The 24,099-nt window shown below is 37.0% G+C and overlaps 1 long non-coding RNA gene across 1 annotated transcript; it reads right to left on the reverse strand.

Annotated features, from left to right (window-relative positions):
- Positions 1 to 4,272: 4,272 nt before the first annotated feature.
- Positions 4,273 to 5,074, reverse strand: LOC142180191 (uncharacterized). The gene is made up of 2 exons (XR_012708349.1): positions 4,929 to 5,074; positions 4,273 to 4,609 (listed from the first exon to the last, which is right to left on the reverse strand). It is a non-coding gene; the product is annotated as an uncharacterized LOC142180191 (long non-coding RNA).
- Between the last annotated feature and the right edge of the window lie 19,025 nt (positions 5,075 to 24,099).

Below are 24,099 nucleotides of genomic sequence, written 5' to 3' on the forward strand. Positions count from 1 at the left end.
TTATCTTGTCAAACAGTTTGTTCGTTCTCTCAAAGGTAATGCATTCGATTGGTACACAGATCTCGAACCTAGTTCTATCGATAGTTGGGAGTAGTTGGAGCAAGATTTTCTCAATCGTTTCTATAGCACAAGACGCATCGTAAGCATGATCGAACTTACAAACACTCATCAAGGAAATGATTAGCCAATTATTGACTTCATCAACCGCTGGAGGAGCTTAAGCCTCAACTGCAAAGATCACCTTAGCAAAACTTCTGGCATTGAAATGTGTATTCAAGGCATGCATTGGAGTCTTCGCTATATCTTACAAGGCATAAAGCCCGAAATATTTGAAGAACTAAACTCGTGCACATGATATGGAATTGAGTATGGCTACAAGTGGAGATCAAAGGTTTCCTGGATTTGAGCCTCATGATGAAATAGAAGCAGAGAATGCTGAGAATGGGGGAAAGTATTCATCCGAAGATGAAGCTGAAGAGTCCATGGAAGTTACTACGCCCCTTAATGCACGAGCCTAAACTGCAAGTTATAATGCTCCTCAACGCACGAGCCTAAACTGCAAGTTGTAATGCTTCTTGGCACATTAATCTGTATTATATGTCACGAAGCTCCCCAATTTTGAACTAAATCTTTAAGACGTAAAGCTCTTCAAATTTGAGCAGAGTCTTCAAGTTGCAAAGCTCTTCAAATTCGAGCAAAGACTCAAGTCGAAAGTTCTTCAAAGTCGAGCAACGACTTCAAGTCTCAAACCTTTTCAAATTATAGCCAAACTTTAAGACGTAAAGGTCTTAAAATTCGAGCAAAATTTTTAAGTTGCAAATCTCTTCAAATTCGAGTAAAGACTCAAGTCGAAAGCTCTTCAAAATCAAGCAAAGACTTCAAGTCGCAAAACTTTTCAAATTAGAGCCAAACTTTAAGACGTAAGGCTTTTAAAATTTGAGCAAAGTTTTCAAGTTGTAAAGCTCTTCAAATTCGAGCAAACTGTTCAAGCTGCAAAGCTCTTCAACTGTGAGCTAAATCTTCAAGTAATGAAGCTCTTGAAATTCGAGCAGAACTTCAAATTGTAAGTTAAATTTTCAAGTTGTAACGCTCCTGGATATACGAGCCTAAACTGCATGTCATGAAGCTCTTCAAATTTGAGCAAAATCTTTAATTCGCAAAACTCCCAAAAATAGGAGCTTAAACTGCAAGTTTCTACGCTCTTTGACGCATGAGCCTAAACTGCATGCTCCTACACTCCTGGTCCATATGAGTCTAAACTGTGTACGACCCACCCAAAAAAAGAGCCCGCTATGTTGAAAACCTCAAGAGAGGCGGCCTAGGAAAAAGTTAGAATATAAAAAAAAAATATAAAAAATATTACCCATTCTAAACTACGGTATGACTTGATCCTCTTCACCGAGGTACGTAGGCAGCTTTGAATTTCATTCTGAGTTCAGTCGCATGATTTAAAAAGATACATAGTGCCCCAATCGCTATTTGAATGAAGTATATACGATGGAATGTAATCCATTCAATCAACACTTGAAGATCGAGCTGAGATACCATTCTTCTGTTAAACTTTGGATCCTATTTGATTTAAGGGGGCAAGTCGCTATGGTAGATTGGTGTCTTCAGTAAAATAATTATAGTCTTTTAGGAGGCTACCAAGTATTTGCACTGAAGTTCAGGGATTCACTATATCTTCATGTTCGCCAAATCTTTAAGTTTGTCGATCTTCATGTTCGATGCTCTTCAAGTTGAAATATTTAAGTCCTTCAAATCTTCAATTTGAAATCTTCAAGTCCGTCGGTCTTCAAATTGAAGTCCTCAAATTTGCCGGTCTTCAAGTTGAATTGTTTAAGCCCTCAAAGTCTTCAAGTTGAAGTCTTCAAGTCTGCTTATTTTTCAAGTTGAAGTTTAAAAGTCCACCACTCTTTAGGTTGAAACGTCTAAGTCTGTTGAATCTTCAAGTCCATCAAATCTTCAAGTTTGTCGGTCTTTAAGTTGAAATATGCAAAGTCCGCCAAATCTTCAAAGTTCGCAAAATGTTCAAGTCAATGTCGCCAAGTCCACCAAGTCTTTGAGGTGAAGTTTTCAAGTCTTCCAATCTTAAGGTGGACATTTAAGTCCCTTTGCACCTTAAGTTGGCCTTTTCGTGGGTTTGTCCTTAAAAGGAACTATAACTCTCCAATCTTAAGGTGAACGTTTAAGTCTCTTTGCCCCTTAAGTTGGCATCTTTATGGATTTATCTGTCTATATAGTGATGTGAATTTGTCCGTCTATACGGTGCTACAGATTTGTTAGTCTATTTGGTGCTATGGATTTTTCCGTCTATATAGTGATGTGGATTTGTCCATCTATATGGTAATGCGGATTTATCCGTTTATATGGTGATGGATATTTATTTGTCTATATGTTGATATGGATTTATCCGCATATATGGTGATAGGGATTTGATCGTCTATATGTTGGTATGGATTTATCCGTCTATATGTTGATGGGGATTTATCCGTCTATATAGTGATGTGGATTTGTCTGTCTATATGGTGATGTAGATTTGTCCGTCTATATGGTGATGTGAATTTGTTCGTCTATATGGTGATGTGAATTTGTCCGTCTGTATGTTGATGTGAATTTGTTCGTCTATATAGCAATGTGAATTTGTCCGTCTATATGTTGATATGGATTTATCCGTCTATATATTGATATGGATTTATCCATCTGTATGGCATGCGAATTTGTCCGTCTATACACTCTTATATGTTGTTGTGGATTTGATCATCTATATGCCATCATGGATTTATCCTTCTTGTTTGACTTACAAAAAGCCAAAAAGGATAATAAAGGAAAAAAATATAAAAAAAATATTACCTTCACGTCAATGCTTCCGAGTCCACAAAACTAGACTCAAATGGCTTGCATATATTGCGAATTGATGCTCAATAAATACGAGCATATGACTTTATATAGATCTTCATAGATAGCTTGCTATAGCATATTGCTGATGTGGGAATCACAGAGATCAGTTCTAGAAAAGAATTTGGACTGCTAAGGTGGCGGCATAATTTCATGGAATTACCTAGTTGGCTATAATCTTATGACTACTTAGCTTCTTCGAGTTCAAGTGGGAATCAGAAATTAATATACGACAAAGTTCGAGTTAACTGAAGCTCACGATTTCCTATTTCCTAGTCATATGGGAATATACAGATATGATGTTTGTATGCTACGTGGGTTCAACGTGTTACTTTTCCATGGGAACAAATGTTTGGTATAAGGTACTAATGTGAGGAAAAGTTCCAAATCAAACAAAAGAGCTTGGGCCTACATTTTTTTTTTTGTGCTTACACTAGTTCACGTGTTTAATATGTATTGTGAAATGCAAACACATTACTTGAATATGTTTCGAGGAGTATTCATACTAAAATAAATATTTGCTAACACTTCAAGCCTCGCCTTTTGGAGTTTGGATACGCTTAAACTCGTAAAGTCTTGAAGTAGGGGCATTTGTAAGAATACAAAATTTATTCAATAAAATATTTTGGATTATATTTTAAATATATATATAGTCCAAATAAATCTCATGGGTCAATATAATTAGATTAACTATATTAGTTAAATATATATGGATTAAATAAATAAGTTTTAATCCATTGTGTTAGCCTATTTAGTTAGGCTATATATGATAAGCCCACTTCGTTAATCCCAAGATGTCATCTTCATATAGGTCCAATTTGGTGTCACGTGTCAAATGGCATGGCACGCCAAGTCAAGCGGAAAAGCTAATAGGATCATGTCACGTGTCAAAATGACAAGGCATGCCAAGTCACATTAAAAGGCCAATGAGATTACGCCATGTGTGCAAGTGACATGTTTTGGCCAATCAAATACGGTCTTGTCACATTTCAATTTGATTGGTCGGAAAGAGTTTGTTCTTATCCTTACTCTTTCCTCCCATAACTATAAATATGGGTCTTCATAACTCAGTAAAGACACCAGAAGTTATAACAAGAAGCACGAAGGAGCTCATGGATCAAACGCTGAAAATTCTCCACAAGTTTCAAGCATCAAGCAATCAAGTTCAGGTGCAAGCAATTACGTTCAAGTTCAAGAACGAAGAACAAATCAAGATTCAAGGAGTACGAGTTCAAATCAAAGTTCGTGCTAGTTGAATTCAAGATCATAATTCGTGGCAACAACTACATATTCAAGATCAAGCACCAGAACCCTTGAATTTATTTTCTATTGGAAAGAAGAATCAGATGATTCATAAAGATTGTAACACTCATATTACTTGAAATCAAATACTACGATTATCGTAATATTTTTCGGTCTTGATTTTATTTTTTTGACGCAAATTTATTATTTACATTTACCAAAAAAAACAATCAAATATTCAGCTTTTTGAGAAGAGAGAAAAAAGGGGAAGCAGAAAACGAAATGGAGAAGAGCAGTGATGGGTTTGAAGAGTTTAGATGAACAACTGGATAAGCACCTTAACGGGGCATGGACTATGGAAAAGAAGAAACCGTTGGATGATTCGTGCATTAATTACACCGCCGCCGCTGCCGTCACTGCCGCTGCCGTCTCTTTATCTTCCTCCGTCAAGCCCAAGTTCAATTGATTGCTTGTGAACAAACCCAGACACGAACCACAGAAAAAAAATTGTTAGGTTCGAGCTCTAGGATTAATAAAGAAATTTGTAGGAGGCAGAACTTCTTCCTTTAAAGAGTTATATACTCTATGCAAATCCGTATTAGTTAGACCATGAATACCAAATATTCGATGGAGGAAAAAACATGTAGTTTTACAAATTGAAAGAGAACATTTACTTAATTATAAATTTATAATCCGATTGGATTAATTTATTTTGTTAATGCATAGAGATTATACTCGTTTAAAAGAGAAAAAGAGAATAAAATACAGTGATGTTACAGGTACCCTACCCGCTGGAGTGCCTCTCCCTTGACAAATTGAATGATGATAAGTTCAAATTATTCCAAACTTCACGGAAGAAATAAAGAATCTAATGTTATGATCGAAACAATTAGAAGCCAGTTAGTGAGAATGCATGCAGCCATATGAATGAAGTAAAATTGATTCAAGTAGCATTCCCCAAAGAAATTCAAGAGCATTTAGAATTCAAATCTAAGCTGCTGGTCAATACATGATTTTTTTTTATTTTCTAACATATGTAGCACATTTTAGATAGAAAATACCAACAAAGGTTTTAGGTATGAATGGACAAAAAATAAGCTACGTATTTTCTGTTTCTCTCTTTCCTCTCTCGCTGAAATATTTAGTACTGTCTGGTTCCTGCGCGAGTTCAAACTCAATAAAAATGTGTATAAAATATAATACAATTTGTGTTTACTAGAAAGTAGAAACGGCAAGTCTAATGATCTTAAATCCGTAAAATACTCAGAATGGAACTGCCCTAATTGGAAATTAGAGGCAAATTCAACATTTGAACTTATATGTTCGAGTTTTAAATTCTATCACAATTCATTTGCTGGAGTAATTTTCTTGGGTGGTCATTCAACTTTGTGTTCATTACGCAAAAAATAATTTTTTTTTGTTACGTAAAAATCATTCAACTTTGTGTTCATTACCCAAAAATCATTTTTCTTTCTTTTGTTACACAAATATCATTTTACTTTCCTTTATTTATCACAAAATTCAATTTTGCCGAATTTTATAATATTTTTACTTGAAAAGTCTATTATGCTCTTGACATTGTAAATTCTCTCATTTATGTAGTACTTTCTATATTATATTTATTTTTACCTAAGTATTTTATTTATAATTAAAATAACTTATTTTATTTTATTTTATAATATATCCATACATTTAGTTTTTCCATGGTACTCAATTTGTTTAACCATATTCAAACATGAACATATTTTAAATATAAAAATAATAAAAAAACATTTATTTTTAATATTTATTTAAAATAATAAAAACATATTTGTTTAACAAATGATATATTTTATAGTCTATAAAAATTTTAAAAGAAGTTTCAAAGATATTGTGTTTACTATTAAGTTTTTTAAAGCTTTATATGTTAATATTATTTATTTTAAAGTATTAATTTGATGTGTCATTGTGCTAAATATGGGTATTTTATTTATTGGATTAATGGGTATATGGCTTGGCTGATAAATTAGTGAGCTTTGATTTTATAATTTTCCTTAAAAGTATTTCATTAAACATAGTTAAGAACGTGGAATTGATATTTTTTTACGGTAATGTTACCGACAAATTTAATAATATTTCTTATATATCTAAAAAATTAACGTTAAGAAAAAATTAAATATACGAATATATTATAAAAATAATAAATAAAATAATATTACGTTATTTTAATCATAAGTAAAATGTCTGGGTTCTTATATCTAAAAACTGAGGTGTATGAAAATAATTTCTTATATATTTGTTATGATACATTTCTAACAGGTTCCTAGCTAGATATCTTGCATCTCCCTATTGAAGGCGCACTCAATAAATAAAAGGGTATTTTCTTTCAGCAATTTAAGCTTTTAAATAAGGTAGTCACATTTGTGCAAAGTTGTTTTTGTGTGAATTTGCATCTTGTTTTCCAAAAGATACAAAAATTGTCATGAATTCTTCCAACGAAGAGAAGTAGGAGAATTCAAATCAAAACATGAGTGCCTTTGTAGTGCGTGAATAGTGAGTACAACGATGTGGTGTGTAAAGTGGAAACTCCCAAAATTATCTGAAATTCAGACCAAATTTCTTGGACTTACAGTAACAATTCAATGAACTTGTCAAACCCAAAAAGGAAAAAAAGCCTGCTTCCGTTAATTTCCAGTGATGTGAAGTATAACGACCAGGATGGTCATTTTGAGCAATTGCGTCTGATTCGGCAGTCTGAGGTCATGAGTAGTTTCACATAGTGATTATGGCTTGCGTAAATGGTCGTCTATGTTTTTGAGTTATCCGGAATTGATTTTGAAGGAGGAATTCCACTTGAGAAGCTTGAAGTTGAAAGAGTTGACTAAATTTGACTTTTGAGTATTGATCTAGGATTGGAGTTTTGATAGTTCCGATAGGTCCGGATGGTAATTTCGGATTCAGGCGTTTGCCCGAATTTACATTTGGATGTTTCTAGAAGGTTTCGACACCATTTGGCGCAAGTTGGCTATCGGGTTCGAATTTTGGTTTCGGGACTTGGAATAGGTCCGTTTTGTCATTTGGAACTTGCGTGCAAAATTTGGTGTCATTTGAAGTGGATTTGATGTGGTTCGGACGCGTGTTTGCAATTCGATAAGTTCTTAAAGTTCATTGTAATTTTCATGTGTTTTGGCGTCCGGTTAGTGATTCTAGAGTGTATTTTGATAGCGCGAGCGAGTTCACTTTATGTTTTTAGACTTCTGTGGGTATTTGGTTTGGAGACTCGGGGGCTCGGGTGAGTTCAGATTGGTTTTGTAGCCTTTAGAGTGCTGGTGCTGGTTTCATCGCAATTGCGATATTTTTGACGCAAATGCGACTACCGCATTTGTGAGTTAATCCTCGCTTTTGCGAACCTTGGCTGCTGGGGAAGGGACTCGCATTTGCGAAGAAATGATCGCTTTTGCGAAGCCTGTAGAGTTTGCATTTGCGAACTATGTATCGCATTTGAGATGAAGGCCTGGGTTGGGATAGAGTCGCTTTTGCGACCAACCGGTCGCTTTTGCGAAAGATCGGTATCTGCATTTGCGATATTTTTATTGCATTTGCGAAGGCATCATAACTGTTCAAGCTTCGCTTTTTCGAAGGATTCTTCGCTTTTGCAAGGGTTCGCAATTGCGAACCCCATGTCACAAATGCGACATCTGCAACTTGTTTATAGCTGAGCATTCGAGACTTAGCTTCATTTTATCATATTTTGAACCCTAAACTCGGTGGGAGGCGGTTTTGTGGAGAGATTTCCATATCAAACTATTGGGGTAAGTGATTCTAATCTATTTTCAACTATATTGCATGATTTTATATTAGATTTAACATCATTATCATGAGAATCTAAGGAAAAATTTGGAGATTTTGTTAAAGTTTTGAAAATCAAAATTTTGGATTTGAGAGTCAAATTGGACTCGGATTTGGAAATAAAATACATATATGGATTAGTGAGGCTATGGACAGTCAAGAACATGTCATGACCCAAAATTCGACTAGCCGTGATGGTACCTAACTAACCTCACCCGCTAGGTAAGCCAAATAACAAAAATACGATTCAATTAATATTTAACTGACTCTAATATACTCCCAAAGGACTGGTAGTACAAATCATGAGCTTCTAAGATTTGAAATTTATAAAGTTGGTATGAAATAAAATACATCATCTATTTGAAATATACATGAACAGATTAATAATTCTAAAGCTACCAAGAACAAGAGGCAGCTGTGACTGGATTGCAGGTACATCTTCAATGCTAGCTCCCGCCATGCACAGTGACATCAACATCCAAAATCTGCACGCAAGGTGTAGAAGTATAGTATGAGTACAACCGACCCCATTTACTCAATAAGTAACAAACCTAGCTTTAGGTTGAAAGTAGTGACGAGGTGGAACAAAGGTCAGAGTCCAACTCCAATAACCAACAACAGTTCATAACAATATAATTTAAAGTAGCACAAGTAATAATTCAACAATAACATGCTCAACTCTTATATAATTCTCGAAAATAAATATTTTCTTTTCAAGTATAAACGTAAAACTCAATTCTTTTGCCAAAAGTCACGAAAATTATGAGTAAGTCTGAAATCTGTGATTTTTCTCAAAAACTTTAACAACCGATAAGAAATTTCATTATCAGATGGCATGAGGAAAAATACTTCTTTATGCTTACATATCGAGTATGCATATCTAATGCGATGTATCACAATGATGAATTCATGTACTCATACTCTCAGAGTACTCAATCACTTAGTACTGTATATGGTCAATCCAGCCCTGGGAAGATCCATGCCAATATATATACATAATAACTGGCATTCAGTCACTTAATACTGTACAAGGACAAACCAACTCAGGGTAAGATCCATCCCCAAATATCAATGATTCGGACAAGATTTATGTCCAGGGAAGATCCATCCCTCAATATAAATTATTCGGGCAAGATCCATGCCCAAGAAAAATCCATCCCTCAATATAAATGCTTCGGGCAAGATCCATGCCCAGGGAAGATCCATCCCTCAATATATATATCTATTGCAAGATCCATGCCCAGGGAAGATCCATCCCAGATATATATCAACTACGCTCACTGTGAGGGTGTAGACTTCGGAGGGGCTCCTTCAGCCCAAACTTTATAATAAGCCAGATTCAGGCATAAGTAAATAAAACTTGTTGTGGCGTACAGCCCGATCCCATACTAATAACCTCACAATCTAGCCCTCGGCCTCACTCAGTCATCACTCTCTCCTGTCTCTCGGGCTCACAATGTCATGAAACTAGCCCAAAATGATGATATGGTGTATCAATAAATAATAACAAAGACTTAGATATGATATAAAATGAAGGAATATGACTGAGTATGAAATTTCAATTTAAACAAATAATTCAACATCAAAATGACCTATGTGGGTCTCAATAATACTGGCATATAGCCTCAGCATGAGTTTTAACATGATTTTCAGCTCAATTTCTTTAACACATAAAACTACACGGATAATGCCAAGATTATTTGACTACACAATTTCACAGAACCAATTACGTCACAATTTCTATGGTGCATGCCCACACGCCCGTCATCTCCAAAAAATTCACATAATACGCATAATCAGGGTTCATACCCTCAGCTCCAATATTAGAAGAGTTACTTACCTTAACAAGACGAACCCAACATCGAGCAAGCTAATCAATACTCGGAAATTCTATTCCGTGCGTATCCACCTCTGAATGCCTTCTTGTCTCCTCAATTCAATGCCAACGATCCGAAACTGAAATTCACCCCTTAACGATAGTATAACGATCTACTATACCAAGTAACTTCAATCTACAATATTAACATCCATTGGGACCAACATTAGTAACCAATTCCATAGTTTAGGCCATTTAGATAATTTACCAAACACCTAGTGGGCATACATTTATACATTTCTTAACCATAGAATTAGTTCTTCCAACTACCATCATTTACCAACAATTCATCCCACCATCATTCTTTAACAACTTATAATCCTAACATCACATGTGTGACCAACCATTCTTACCCAACCAACAAAATTCCATCAAATAATCACCTTTCAATCTCTACAATGATTATATATTTAAATTGGGAACTTATGGCTTCCTATCACCATACCATAAGTTTTAAAACATATTTCATACCTAAATAATCACCATAGATTAGTTAGAGATGGTATACATACCTCTTATAGTGAAACTCTTGAGAATCCCAACTTGTAGTGTTGTTGACCAATTTGGGGATTTAAATGGAAATCTATGGATCTTCAAGATTAATCCTTATTAATACAAGTGTTTAGGAGTAGTAATCAACTCAAAATTACTCCAAAAACATTACCTTGGTTCATGGGAGGGAGGTGTTGGGCGGAATCCCCTTGATATGCAAGCCCTAACTCAAAGAAATGACTTAGCTCTCTCTCTACCCGACCTTGGGGTGGTATTTAATGGGTTCCTACGTGCGCGGCCGTGCACCTCAGCAAGTGACCATGCACCTGGGCAAGTGGCCGCGCACCTGGGCAAGTGGTCGCGCATTTGGGCGCGCATATGACACAGGTCCAGTAAAATGGCCATAACTTTATGTATACATATCCAAATGACGAACGGTTTCATGAGTTGGAAACTAGACTCAAAGGGCTTTAATTTGAGGTTATACACCATATAACCTTTCATATCTTGAGAGTTATGCTCGTTTGAAGTTATATCTTGTGCGAACTCACTTGAAACTTTATCCCATCATATAATTTTTAACTTGACTTAGCCTTAGTGCTCTTCTTAGACCATAAACCATTATTAATGTACCTCATACATATATTATCATGATCAATTTTATATCATTCAAATTATCAGTCTTGTTCATATCCGAATTAATATAATTAGCACCCGCCAATCTTCTTAATGGTCTTAAAACACTTCGAAATTTTCCAAGGTGTTACATTCTCCCCCAGTTAAGAACATGCATCCTCAAATATTTAACAAGCCATTATTAGGCACAGTATTATCCTCCTTTCACCTTAACCATCATCTTTAATCGTTCTTTACTTCATATAGATCTTAGATATTCTTCCAAAGTTTTCGACTAACTCGACTAACTCCCAAAGTTTTCAACTTCCTTAAGGCCCCAAAATTCGACTAACTCCCAAAGTTTTCAGAAATTTCGGCAGAGTATCCTCTGTAATTGGGCCTAACCACATGCCAGAGAATTACCAAAACTAGTCCTAACAACATATACATGAACCAACGACATAACATAACATTAAAACAATGTCAATCGTGGCCTCACGAGCAATATACTACCAAAAAGGAACACCTTTAACATCAGCTATACAGTTGATACATAATTCATAGAAGGTAACTCTTAGCATTTTCGAAAAACATAACTTTATAAATACATGACTATTCAAATAAATGAGGGTACTTCTTCTTCATTTCGCCATAACACTTTCATGTAGGCAATTTCTTTATTTCTCAACTTTCGGACTTGCCGATCAATATTAGAAACTTGAATCTCTTCAAAAGTCAATTTCTCATTAACCTCAATAGTCTCAAGAACAATGAGTGTCGGGTCTCCAACTACTTTCTTCAACATAGACACATGAAACACCGAATACATGGAGGAAAATAATAGGGAAACATCCTACTCATAGTTTGACCTATTTCCTTCAAGATTTCATAAGGCCTAATGTGACTACACATACTTTACCTTTCTTAACAATTCACCTAATATATTCATAGAGAAAATCTTGAGAATAACCCGTTCACTTTATTCAACTCTAAATCTCTACGCCGAACACCCGAACTAAACCATTAGCGACCTCCAACAATTACTCTAAGATGTTCTAGTATGAAAATGACCATAAACTTTTCTATCCAATATATATTTGATCATGGGGTAATGCTTCTTCTTTGACATGTTTGAACCTTCAAATCACTATTTCACCTTATCACGCATGCATACCCGAGGTGATCCCACATCACCCTATCCCATATAGGCCTGACGACACCACATAATTGAAAATTACTAATTTAGCCTTAGCCTATAAACCTTGGAATCCAATTTCCAACATCAAAAAACTTCTTTTTAAGACCCGAATTTCGTATCTACACATTGTATAAATTTGAGCAAGTTGTATTAAGCCATAACCTTAACCCCATATATAATCACATAACATGCTACACAACTTGCATACTCGCAGCACCATTTCCGATCACAGTAACTACTCAAAACCAACCCGGTACTAGTATCAAACCTCATATCAAACAAAACCTCATTCCCACAACCTTCATACACTGCTGATAATGAAAGAAACAAGTGGAATCTCATAACCACTTATCAGATCAACTAGTCATGGAGCTCTCGCCCCCCAACCAGAACCATATTCTCTTTCTAAGCCGACTTTCAATATTATCTTCCCAAATATACCGTAATCAAACTGATAGTACCCATTCTAGGTCCAATGACCTTATATTATCAAACAAAACTATTCCACATACACACCACACCAATATATTTCAAGCCAAAAACTGTGCAATCTGTGCACCCAAAAATGGAAAATATCTCAAAGAAGAGAACCGTTTTGCAAGTCCATCTAGCACCACCACAACCTAATATTTACAACCAAATGCTCAAATTTTGTGAAGAGGATAACCGTAGGCGCATGTGCACAATTCCTCAAATACACTGCTCAAGTAATTTTTTTATCGTAAAGGAAGGAAAGCAATGAAATTAGATAAATTATCAAAGAAATAAAATTCCCACACACTACACGGACAACTCACGTGCGACATGGACAACTCATGTGTCAATGATACCAATATGTAGATTTGCACGGACAACTCACGTGCCAATAATATAAATCGCTTGGCATGGTCACATGCCTCCAGTGCCAGCGTATCATACAGAAGCAATTAAATAAGTACACATGTATATGATAATAAAATAAGATTCTCATGCTCCTGGACTGGTATAAATAACACGCCATAGTGTAGGCATGTGCAAAGTCTGCTATCACAACTCTAATCGACAAGTTGACGCAGAAATAGTAACTACCAAGTTTACTCAGGGAATTTGCCTCTTTGTAACCTCAAGTATAGCCCAGATGGTTCTCCACAAAGGTACGAATACGAGAACATTATAACTTTACGCTTAACAATCAACTCTAGGCATATCATAGCCTAAGAATTCTTCGGAGTATGAATACTTGTCCCTATTCTCGTACATGGGCTCAAACCTCACATATATACGCATTTGTAGCGCGTATCTGTCACAAATAATTAACGCAACTAGTGCCTCCATTGAATTTAAATAAAATGCCCACCTCAAAACAGGCCATAACCCTGAAACAATTTGCTTCTGAGACCTCCCAGTCCCCTAAATTCATAGAACACATGAACCACTATAACTGATCACAACTCCAACACTCGAATGACTATCACATCCTTCATGTACGATCACCCCACTAGGAATACTTCCATAATTCTTTTGTGCCACATATCATTAATTGAAATATCAATAGTCTATCAACCAGGTGAGTACTACAATACCGATGAACATCTGTAGGTAAAAACACAATGTGCCTTCTGAAATGTGCACCCTTCTACGAGATTATTGAGCAGTTATAACAGTCCTCTAAATATCTAAAGCTGACTATTCTATCCAAATTCGTGACCTTCCCTTCAAGACTAAACTGTCACATTGTACATGTAAATCATAGTCCCACACAACACATCACATCTATCATGCCATCACGTGACAAGCACAAGAATCTAATTATGAACTCTGAGTCACTAGTAAATTACATACCCGGTTAGTTAAAAACCTTTTTCTTGCTTCCTTCCAGGAGAAAATCACAATACACAATACGTTCTCCACACCGGTAGAAAATATTCGGTTATAGCCATGGTAGAAATCATCAAGAACATTTTGAAATCTATTTTCACATAACCAAGTTATTAGAGCTGAATCTCCCTAACTATACCAAGCCACGTAGGTCACCAAACCCAAGAATATTGCCACTAAAACATCTGTAAAGTCTCACCACATCATAATTACCGAAGAACCGATCATACCATTACCATACTGGTCCAGCCTATTACCCAGTCGCTCTATTTTCTCTAAGTTTCTTCTGAATTATCCTCAAGTTGACACTTCTCCTTGTCAGAACACTACAATCCTTATCCAAAAATTATTATAAGACACCCAAACATAAAACCACACCACCCTAAGGCCCAAAAGTCATTGTATTCTTCTTAAGCACCCTATAAGTACCACCACCGAGACACCCAGTCTGAAGAGGCCTTATGTGAACTTAAAATTGTTCTTTTACCTTTCTTATACTGGAATGTAGAATTCACAGTCATACAGAATTACCGCAAGTCCCAATACCATCAAATGCAAATCTCATATTCTATCCATACACAAGTCCGGATTTTTTTTTAATTGCTATATATAAATATGGGACCCATGAGAACCTTCTCTGGAGTCACCCACTCGGCTCAAAATCGAATTGCATCGCCCAAACGGGCCAAAAGACACATTCCCCATTAACACAACAACACTCAAAGAAATAACCATGCCTTAACACCACTGGCCAAATTAATATTCCATGCGCACTACATTCTTCATAATTTAAAACTTAATCATTCCATGATTTTTCATATTTTCATAAGTGCATTATATCCCGTATTTAGGAAATTTCTTTACTCGAGTCATCCTCGATCTCAGCCTCTGCAGTCATAACTGCTCCACAGGTATGTATCGGACCAAAACTTAATTTAACCAATAACCATGAAATCGAATTGTCAATAGTAGGCTCCCCCACTTGGCGCAAAGCCATAGATCAAAACATTCAATAATTCACAATACCTATATTCAATTACTGCCATAACACTGTAATGAGATTTAACTAAATTCTTCCCAAGCTCATGCATCACAACCTATATGGTACCTCAAATCGTCTATTAAGCTCGCCTTCATCCTCGTGACGGTCAAGTCAACTTTCTTCACCAATTCAAATTCAAATCCCAATACATCTGCCCTACTAGTAGAAAAGAAGATTCTCCACACAACATTATAAAGATCACACCTCTGTAGTTTATTTCGCAGGTGATAACCCGCATGTTTAGCCTCAAACTGGCATCTTTCTATACCCTTTTTTACTGCCACAACTCCTATGTAATCACTTAACCTTCATGAGTTTGAACTCATCAACAAGACACAAAAATTTAATTTGTTCCACAATTACACTACGTGAAAGATCTTTTAACACATTCATAACTCGAGACTCTACGTCAAATCGAGACAGAAGTCAAATACCCAATAGTCATTTTTACATCCCAAGCAATTTTGTTTTCTGTCACTTTCAAACCATCTGAACACATCCCGCAGTCACAATATAGTCATCATATGATCATCCATCCATTCATCGAGCCATAAATTCCACTCATATAGTGACACTACCGGACATATGAGTCAAATTGTACAAGTTCACACAAATAAAACTACCGAGCCTAAGCTGCGGTCTAATCCTGGACTCAAGTCCTCCAGACTGGCCCATCACCAAAACACAGAATACACATTTCGAACCTCGTTATCACAAGCCGGCAAATCACAGCTGATACCGAGAGCTCATATGTGCACACAGATGCATGGAGGGAATTCAAAGATTTAGGTCTCAAGTTGAATCAATTTCGCACGATAAGGAAAGAAAGATGGGAAATTATCCTAAATGCCTTGTAGCCTCTCGAAGATAAGTATGGACGTCATCATACCGATCCACAAGATTCTACTAGACACTTGCTCATGACTTGTAGACCTATGAACCTAGGGCTCTGATTCAAACTTGTCACGACCCAAAATCTGACTAGCCGTGATAGAACCTAACCTCACCCGTTAGGTAAGCCAAATAACAACAATACGATTCAATTAATATTTTACCGACTCTAATACACTCCCCAAGGACTAGTAGTACAAATCATGAGCTTCTAAGATTTGAAATTTACAAAGTTGGTGTGAAATAAAATACATCATCTGTTTGAAATATACATGAACAGATTAATAATTCTAAAACTACCAAGAACAAGAGGCAACTATGCCTGGATTGCAGGTACATATTCAATGCTAGCTCCCGCCATACACAACAACATCAACATCCAAAATCTGCACGCAAGGTGCAAAAGTGTAGTATGAGTACAACCTACCCCATGTACTCAATAAGTAACAAACCTAACCTTAGGTTGAAAGTAGTGACGAGCTGGAACAAAGGTCAGAGTCCAACTCCAATAACCAATGACAATTCATAATAATATAATTTAAAGTAGCACAACAAATAATTCAATAATAACATGCTCAGTTCTTATACAATTCTGGAAAATAAATATTTTCTTTTCAAGTATAACCGTGAAACTCAAATCTTTTGCCAAAAGTCACCAAAAATATGAGTAAGTCTGAAATTTGTGATTTTTCTCAAAAACTTTAACAACCGATAAGAATTTCATTATCAGATGGCATGAATAAAAATACTTCTCTATGCTTATATATCGAGTACGCATATCTAATTCGATGTATCACAATGATGAACTCATGTACTCACACTCTCAGATTACTCAATCACTCAGTACTGTATATGGCCAATCCAGCCCAGGGAAGATCCATCCCAATTTATATAAATAATAACAGACATTCAGTCACTCAATATTGTACAAGGCCAAACCAACCCAGGGGATGATACATCCCCAAATATCAATGATTCAGACAAAATCTATGTCCGGGGAAGATCTATCCCTCAATATAAATGATTCGGGCAAGATCCATGTCAGACAAGGAAGATCCATCCCTCAATATAAATGCTTCGGGCAAGATCCATGCACAGGGAAGATCCATCCCTCAATATAAATCAATCGCGTTCATTGGGGTGTGTGCAGACTCCGGAGGGGCTCCTTCAGCCCAAGCGCTATAAATCAACCGCGCTCGCTAGGGGTGTGTGTATCCGGAGGGGCTCCTTCAGCCCAAGCGCTATAATAAGCTAGATCCAGGCATAAGTAAATAAAACTTGTTGTGGCATGCATCCTGATCCCATAATAATAACTTCACAGTCTGGCCCTCGGCCTCACTCAGTCATCACTCTCTCAAGTCTCTCGGACTCACAATGTCATGAAACTAGCCCAAAATGATGATATGGTGTATCAATAAATAATAACAGAGACTGAGATATGATATGAAATGAAGGAATATGACTGAGTATAAAATTTCAATTTAAACAAATAATTCAACATCAATATGACCTCTGTGGGTATCAATAATGCTGGCATATAGCCTCAACATGATTTTTAACATGATTCTCAGTTCAATTTCTTTAACATATAAAAATACATGGATAATGCCAAGTTTATTTGACTACACAATTTCATAGAACTAATTATGTCACAATTTCTACGGTGCACTCCCACACGCCCGTCACCTACAATTCACATAATACGTATAATCGGGGTTCATACTCTCAGCTACAAGATTAGAAGAGTTACTTACCTCAACAAGACAAACCCAACGTCGAGCAAGCTAATCAATACTCAGGAAATTCCATTCCGCGCGTATCCACCTCTGAGTGCCTTCTTGTCTCCTCAATTCAATGCCAACGATCCGAAACTAAAATTCACCCCTTAATGATAGTACAACGATCTACTATACTAAGCAACTTCAATCTACAATATCAATATCCATTGGGACCAACATTAGTAACCAATTCATAGTTTAGGCCATTTAGACAATTTACCAAACACCTAGTGGGCATACATTTATACATTTCTTAACCATAGAATTAGTTCTTCCAACTACCATCATTTACCAACAATTCATCCCACCACCATTCTTTAACAACTTATAATCCTAACATCAAATGTGTGACCAACCATTCTCACCCAACCAACAAAATTCTGTCAAATAATCACCTTTCAATTTCTACAATGGTTATGTATTTACATTGGAAACTTATAGCTTCCAATCACCATACCATAAGTTTTAACACATATTTAATACATAAATAATCATCATAGATTAGTTAGAGATGGTAGACATACCTGTTATAGTGAAACTCTTGAGAATCCCAACTTGTAGTGTTCTTGACCAATTTGGGGATTTAAATGGAAATCTATGGATCTTCAAGATTAATCCTTGTTAATACAAGTGTTTAGGAGTAGTAATCAACTCAAAATTACTCCAAAACTATTACCTTGGTACATAGGAGGGAGGTTTTGGACGGATTCCCCTAGATATGCAAGCCCTAGCTCAAAGAAATGACTTAGCTCTCTCTTTACCCGGCCTTGGGGGGGGGGGGGTATTTAATGGGTTCCTACGTGCGCGTCCATGCACCAGGGCAAGTGGCCGCGCACATGAGGCGGGAACTCTAAAATATGCGCGGCCGCGCATCTGGGCGCGCATATGACACAGGTTTAGTAAAATGGCAATAACATTCTGTATACATATCCAAATGATGAATGGTTTGATGTGTTGGAAACTAGACTCAAAGGGATTTTATTTGATAGGTTATACACCATATAACGTTTCATATATTGAGATTTATACTTGTTTAAAGTTAGATCTTGTGCGAACTCACTTGAAACTTCAACCCATCATATAATTTTTAATTTGACTTAGTTTTAGGGCTTTTCTTAGACCATAAACCATTCTTAATGCACCTCATACATATATTATCATGATCAATTGATATCATTCAAATTATCAATCTTGTTCATACCCAAATTAATATAATTAGCACCCGTCAATCTTCTTAATAGTCTTAAAACACTTCAAAATTTTTCGGGGTGTTACAGAACAATCCTTGGACCCAGATTTTGACCCGGAGAGTTCGGGGCTAACTTTTGTTGACTTTTTGAAAATTACATAAAGAACATAGATTTGTTAATTGAAATTGTTATCTCTTACATTGTATGATGTATTTAAGTCGTCTTTGGCTTGATTGATCACAGTGGAGGCAAATTTGTAAAGGAAAAACTAATTTGAGTATTGATTTAGCTAAATTGAGGTAAGTATCTTGCCTAACTTTGTGTGGGGGGAAACTATGTAACGACTCGACCAATCGATTTGAGTTCTAGAGAATCCTTCGGCGGTATGAGGCCTTGATAGGTTCACTTCATATATTATGACTTGCACGTGTGGTCGGAATTGAATTTCGGGAAGTTCGGTATTGATTTGTAAAGAAAAGTCTAATTTTGGAAGCTTTAAGTCAGAAGAATTTACTATGGTTTGACTTTTGAATAAACGACATCGGAATCGGGATTTGAAGATTCCAATAGGTTCGTATGATGATTTTGGACTTGGGCATATGTTCGGGTTGAGTATTAGATAACCCGGGAGTATTTCGACGTTTATTATGGAAAAATAACATTTTGAAAGTTTAAGAATTTCTTAAGTTTGGTTTGGAGTGGGCTTTGGTGTTATCGATGTCCATTTGGGATTCTGAGCCTTGGAATATTTTCGTATCATTTTTTGTGACCTTTGTGAAATGTTTGGCATCATTCCGTTTTGTTTTGATATGAATCAGACTCGTTCGCCGAAGTTTAAAGGTTTGTAAGTTTAAAGAAGGGTTTTGATCACCGATCTGTAGCTTTGATGTTGTTTGGCATGATTTGAGGCCTCGATTAAGTTCATAATGTGTTTTGGAGTGTGTTGGTATAATTGGTTAAGGTCCCGAGGGTCTCGGGTGGATTCCGGATAGTTAACAGATCAATTTTTGGACATAAGGAAAAGCTGGAGGATTCTGGTTGCTGGTGCAACCGCTTCTGCGGAAGCTTCATCACATAAGCGGTCTCGCAGAAACAAGGCAGTGGACCACAGAAGCGGCTAGAAGGAAGCTGGGTAGAGGCCGCAGGTGCAAAGGAATTCCCGCACATGCCTGACCGCAGAAACAGCTGGGAGTGAACTGGCTGAGGTCGCAGGTGTGAAGAATTTCTCGCTTTTGTGTGATTTCAGATGCGACCATTGAAGCGTAGGTGCAGACCTTGTTGGGGAGGCTGGGACCACAGATGCGGTCAAATTTTGCAGAAGCGAAACTGCACCTGCAGATATAACATCATAGAAGAGAAGGCGCATAAGCGCTGGAGAGGCCGCAGATGTGGAGGTTGAGTGGCCTGAAGGGAGCCGCAGATGCGAAAATGTTCCGCAGATGCGAACATGTCGCTGGGCAGAGGACTTGGTTTTATACGGTCTTTAGTCCATTTTCTTTCATTTTCACTTGGTTGGGGTGATTTTTGGAGAGCTTCAAGGGGGATATGTTCATCAAGCAACACAAGGTAAGTGATTCCCAACTATTACAAGTTAAATAAATGGTTTGTATATGGATTTAAACTGGAAATTAGTAGAAATTTAGGATTTTGGTAGAAATCCTAGAATTTGATATTTTTGGATTTTGAACACGAAATTAGACATGGAATTTGGAATAAGTTATATATTTTAGTTCGTGGTGTTATGGGTAAAGTTTATCTTCGAAAAGTTTTGAAATCCGGGCACGTGGGCACGGGGGTTGTCTTTGTTGGTTTTTTTAGAAAAGTTAGGAATCATTATAAATTGTTAGATTATGCGTATTGGGGTATATTTTGATTGGTTTGCACATTGTTTGACTAGTTTTGAAGAGACGGGCATCGGGTTGAGGTGTTTGAGTGGTGTTGGAGCTGGTTATGGAACTTCGAAACGAGGTAAGTCTCTTGTCTAACCTTGTGAGGGGGGAAACTACCCCTAGGTGGAATTTATTGTTATGTGTAACTAGTTGTGGGTGCTACATACGCACGAGGTGATGAGAGTCCGTACGTAGCTAAAACATACTTATGTCCGGGTAGATTTAGGACTTTATCATGCAATAATTGAATTATTTGAACTTGTTCTGCTGGCATAATTAATTAAAGTTGAATTTTATTTAAAAATAAATATATGTAATATATGTCGAGCCTTATGAATTTGAGTTATGGGCTATTTATTTGAGAGGCGTAAAGATTATATTTGTTATCTGCTCATGTGCTGTGTTGTAAACATGTGTGCCGTGATTCAATAACTTACTTTTTTTTCTTGTGGAGCGGCCGAACGCGTCAGCAGTATATAGATGCATCTATGGTTCATTCCGCACGACCCTCGGCAGTGTACACATTATTATGGATCAGGCCAAACGAACTCGGCGAAATCGTGTGTTATATCGCCATTAGTCTAAATATTCACGAGATAAACCTTCCACTGATGCCCGACATTTTATGGTATTCCTTATTTAATTTATATTAAGACTTCACTTTTTCTTAGCTGTTAAGGTAAAATACAAGATTTAGAAATTCATGCTTTAAAAGAAGTAATTGGAAGATTATGTAACTTACAGATTTACCTCATCATTTTCGTATGCTTCATATCTGCTTTTGTTTTATTATATTGCTTTATTGGACCTTTAGTAAGTGTCGATGTCGACCCCTCGTCACTACTTCTCTGAGATTAGGCTAGACACTTCATGGGCACGCGTTGATTTACGTACTTATACTGCACTTCTGCACTAAATGTGCAGGATCTGACAGGTTCATATGATGATCACCTTGGCGCGTAGGCGCACCTATTGAGGAGACTTTATGTGAGCTTCATTCCAGACTACGCATTGTAGTCCACCGAGTCTCTATTGTACTATTTATTCATTTCTGTCTTATTACATTTGGGACAGATGTTGTATTGTTATTGTAGTACTTAGAAAAATGCTCATACACTTGGTGACACCGGGTTTTGGGGGTTCCTACTGGTTGTTCGTTATTGTAGTTCACTTAGTTATTATTATTTTATCCTATAAATTCCATTTTAGACTATTTAAGTAATAGAGATTATGATTTCGAAAGTAATAAATTGAGTAAATAAATTGATAAATCAATGTTGGCTTGCCTGACGGCGGCGTTAGGCGCCATCACGACCTATAGTGGATTTTGGGTCATGACAGCTTGGTATTAAAGCATTATGTCTCACTAGTCATGAGCAAGTCTAGTAGAGTCTTGCGGATTGATATGGAGACGTCTGTACTTTTCTTCGAGAGGCTACAAGGCTGTTAAGAGCACTTCCCTTCTTTATTTCCTCATCGCGCAGTTTGATTCCATTGAGGCTTGTGCCTTTATTTCCTTCCTACTCAATATTATGCGACGTGAAGTGCTTGCTATCAATTGGGCATCGAGTAGTTGTATTGGTACTACATACGTGGTGCATGGTGTTTTTCCCTGCGTGTTTGGGCAGGCTATTATCGTCACCTTGCGGAAGGGTGTTCTGTTATTTAAGTTCAGTATCTGTTGTTCCTATGGTTTTGAGGCTATGCACGGATTGCCACGTAATAGTAGGGTGTTTGCCTACGTGTCGAGACAGTGAATGACTTGAAAGGAGGATTTTTCAGTGCATGAGTTAGAGGTTTAGCATTTAATTCCAGCAAAGGAAGGGCAATCAAACTATGGATGTTTAGGTTTTGGTTGATGGAGTAACGAGACTTGATATTTGCGAGCGTGGTGGAATTCTCATTTGTGATGTGGCGTCGTCATCCTTGTTAGAATGCATTAAGGTCCGCCGGTGTTATAGTCTTCTTTGATTTATGCCTTCGGGGCAGGGTGTTGTGTAATGGTGCCTAAGACGCGATTATCAGAAAAAGTGGTGTGTAGCGGTTCCGAATCTAATTGGTGATTCTAATGTTGATGGCTCGAGAAAGATAATATTCCAGTAGGTTTAGAGTGGGTAGGAATTCATTAGTACAAGTGCTACAGGTATGGATTTTTATTTGAGGTAGCAATTGGGCAGCGAAAAAGGAGTAAGGATATGGCGGTAGATGTCTTGCAATGGTTGGATTACTAGCAGGACAAGTATGAAACGTGGAGGTAAAGAAGTTTCTTAAAGGAGTTGGTTTAACCGAAGTAAGAGTGGCAGATTAGCAAATGGATTCTATTGTTCCCTAGCCGCGCACCTTGAGAAAGTGTATAACAGTTTGGGAATCGTGATGGAAGGTGATTTGGTCTACGAAGTTTATTTGGGATGGTGGCTACTGTATCGAAGAAGATTGGATATGGCAGGAAGGAGTTTGCTTGAAATGAAGAGGGATGTGAAAACTTGACTATCGTTTTAGGATGCAACATGACTTCGAGTTTGGAGCATATTGTTGGATTTTCAGTCAATGGGGAATAAACAGAGTTGTACAGCTGGTTGATGACCATGGGATCAGGAAGGTTTACTGATTTCGTAGTAGTTATAACCAGCGCAGCGTCGTTGGAAGATGTCGGCATGGAATTCCACATATGGGTTATCTTATGTGAGCATGTTAGCGGTTGTGTGATGTTGATGAAGCTTCTGCGAAGAATACTACTTGCTACCTGGTGGGAGGTCGTATATGTGATTGTGATGGATGATTCAGAATGTTCATAAAAGTCTTAACAAAATACTTTGAGAAATTTGGCGGGCTACCGGTACGTGATCATGGTAATTGAGAAGGAAGAATCATTGTGGGCTCTACATTATGTGATGGTAGCTTAAAGCTAAGTGGCGGAACCCCACCGTCTACGATTGGATCGCGTGGTTGTCTGCTTGTGCGGTTTCTGACTATCGATGCGTTAGTGGATTATTTATGACTAAGAAAAGAAGATGCGAGGAGTAATTCGAGCAAGGAACTTGATGAATGTGTGATATACTTTGCCTTATCGATAGAGATGCAAGTCTGGGAGGACTCGGAGTTTATGCTTCTTGTGGATGTAATGTACAAGGAAAAGAATTCAGCCGGTTGATTCTTTGAGAGGGTGTTCATGTGCTAGCGGAGCGTTGAATTTTGGATATATTTGGGATCATGTCAGAGTGGGTGACTCTCAACAACGGTCCTAGTGGGTTTAAGAATTAAAGTTCAATGCATGAGGATTTCAGGTCCGTTGTGTGGTTAGGG

This window comes from Nicotiana tabacum, chromosome 4 (assembly GCF_000715075.1).
Source record: "Nicotiana tabacum cultivar K326 chromosome 4, ASM71507v2, whole genome shotgun sequence".
NCBI lineage: Eukaryota > Viridiplantae > Streptophyta > Magnoliopsida > Solanales > Solanaceae > Nicotiana > Nicotiana tabacum.